At 39.3% G+C, this 2,845-nt stretch overlaps 1 non-coding gene across 1 annotated transcript; it reads right to left on the reverse strand.

The window, feature by feature from the left end:
• Positions 1-456: 456 nt before the first annotated feature.
• On the reverse strand, positions 457-562 carry LOC121034314 (U6 spliceosomal RNA). Its single transcript, XR_005792384.1, has one exon. It is a non-coding gene; the product is annotated as a U6 spliceosomal RNA (small nuclear RNA).
• Positions 563-2,845: the final 2,283 nt, after the last annotated feature.

Here is a 2,845-nt window from a genome sequence, read left to right on the forward strand (position 1 = left end):
TGATTTTCCTGGGTATTGAGTCAAATTTAAGTGGGCACTAATTAATGAAATACATTTTAACAGTATCTCCAAGGGAAATTCACGTAATATTTTTTTCCCAGGCCTAGGTCCAAAAGTAGTTGGGAACATCTTGGAAGGGGATATGGCCTACTCATTACTCATGCTACTTACTCCCCCCAGATCTGTTTTCCAACTACCAACTAGCTAAATTTCTTCTTGGCTTGTGAAAACTGAGGAGTTCACAGCCTCAGGAAATACAATTGGAAGCTGCGGGTGTATGTTGGGGTCAGGGGTGTTTGAAGCAAGATGCCTATTTTCCTCAAACTGTTAAAAAACGGTTTTTAAAAAACCAAAGCAAAAAAAACCTTGGCTGCAACTGGGTAACTCCTGAGTATTTCACCATCACCACTCAGATGACACTTTCCCACTCTTCCCTGCTCAGGTTCCTCCTCACTTGGTACCATTTAGCGCTTCGCGAATTTGCGTGTCATCCTTGCACAGGGGCCGCGCGAATCTACTCTGTATCCTTCCAATTTTAGTATATGTGCTGCCGAGCGAGCACTTTGTACCTTTTACATTCTCATTTATATCCATACTCATCCCTGTCTGAGCACAGTTGTCATATAACGGGGTTTCGGAGGGGCATAGGTCACAGGAACCTATAGCTGTACCTTCCTATATTAAAAAAATATATATATATGAAAAAGAAAAAAGTGTCATTCTGTGTTAAAGGCATGGAGGGTCCTTCTTTGTATTTGTGTGGCATAACTTTGATATTCAAAGAAAGCTGATGACTAACACCCCACCCCATCACAGAGGCTTGGGGCAGTCCCTTTGCACTCTTTCCCTGCTTTCCATTCTTATGATTTAGTGTAATCTAGCTCCTTGCTGTCAGGAGCACGCAATGAAATCAGAAACTAAAGGGTCCTGAGTGCACACACCCTTCTAACAAAAGGAGTTCACAAAGACGTTTCACTCAATTGGCCACTTCTGCGTTTAGGCTGCGGACTGCTTCCCACTAGGCAATGCGGAAAATGTGGGCTTCAAAACTCAACAATGAATAGAGCTGGCATTGTAGTGTGAAGGAACGGCAGAGTAAGGGAAGGGATTCCCAAGCACAATTTTCTTCATGCCACACATTGATTCTGTCCCATTCCAGCTCCCTAAATCTTTACATTCAATTTCTAACGGGTATCTTCAGTGCCCATTACCTCTGAACAGCCACCGTTCAGAGGAAAAAACCCAGACTGTGATCATAAGATTAACCCATAAGTTACCTGGTGATCAAAATCTCATACTTTTAGCACACCAAAATTCCAGGGACTTTATTTACACAGCCTCATAAATAGGAGAGTGAGGCTGGACCTGTCCAATATGGGCATTTCCATAAGATGAAAGGAACTTGGGCTCCAGCTCTGTCACAGGCTCGTGCATACCCTTGAGCAAGTCCATCCACCTCCCCCCGAGTTTGTCTTCACCTCCATAGAAATGCATAGACTAGACTAAATTGTCTCCAGGGTTCCTTCCAGCTCTGAAATCCTATGACCTGTAATTATTATATGGGTGGTATATTTCAATACTTAGCAGAAATTAGAAATGTCAAGAAAAAAACCTCTTCTTTAAACATTTCTAAAACTTAGAACTATGATTTCATAATAATATTAAAGGCTTAGAAACCTGCCCACACTCCCAAGTTTATGCCTTTGTCAACCAAGGGTGGAAGAACTGGAAGAAGTTTGGTTTGAGTAAATCTCAGTTTACAATTTTCTTTCTTTTGCCCAGGAGGGTTTTGTTTTGCTTAATCTTTTTTTTTTTTTTAACTGATGTTAATTTTGAGGAAAATATGGTCCAATTGTTCCTGAGCTATTTTGAAATTCAGCAAAATACAATTTAGTTCCAGTTATTTTCCATCTAATCCCAAACTCTATAAACTCATTTATCTTTCAACCAGACATTGCTTTTGCAGTGACTAGATACCAATATTGAAAAGGCTCAAATGTGGTTTTAGATATGCAGCCCAATGAGTTTGAAAAAAAAAAAAGATGAAAAAGAAAAGATGAAAAAGAAAGAAGTGTCACTCTGTATCTAAATTTGCCCCAAATCTCTCTCTTTTAGCTCGGACTATTTGGCAGGCTTTTATTGGGAGCATGACAGTTGTCATGGCCTAACTATGAAGTTCATTTTAAGAACATTTGACCTAGTCTGTCTTTCTCTTTCACAGATACTCTCCTACTGGGTTTTCATAAGAACATGGACTTTTCTTGGAACCTCCAGACCAACCTACTATCACTGTGTGTCTTCTTTAAAACCCCGTGGAAATGACAGCACACGGCAGATGTGTTCATCCTAAATTCCTACAGAAGAGAAATCTTTAGCCAACCTTTACCAGAGCAGCAATATTATGTGTCTGGTCCCAAATGGGCTCTCCAGTGCTAAGCTGAGGGCCTGGTACACAGGAAGCTTACAACAATTATTCGTAAAGTGAACACATTCTATCATGAGGTGATACACACAAGAATAAATGAATATGACATATGAAAAGAAGAAAATCATCATCTCAAACCTTTCAGATTGGGCACTAGGAAATTTTCCCAGAAGAATTATTTTCTGGGAAAATAGATGATCTCTCTTCTATAGTTTTTCATTTATAAAATTTGAATGAGAAGCATCCCAAGCATGATATGCATAATAAGCAGTTCTGGCTAATTTAACCAAAAGAATTAGATAGCTATAGAATTCTATAACACCTGCTGCAATTTTATCAACAATGGGTTCTATAACTGAATTAACCAATAATTAGTGAAAGTCCCTTCGACAGTTGTCTCCATTGAATTGAATTTTACTA

Source organism: Herpailurus yagouaroundi, unplaced genomic scaffold (assembly GCF_014898765.1).
Source record: "Herpailurus yagouaroundi ecotype Mexico unplaced genomic scaffold, PumYag 159, whole genome shotgun sequence".
Lineage (NCBI taxonomy): Eukaryota > Metazoa > Chordata > Mammalia > Carnivora > Felidae > Herpailurus > Herpailurus yagouaroundi.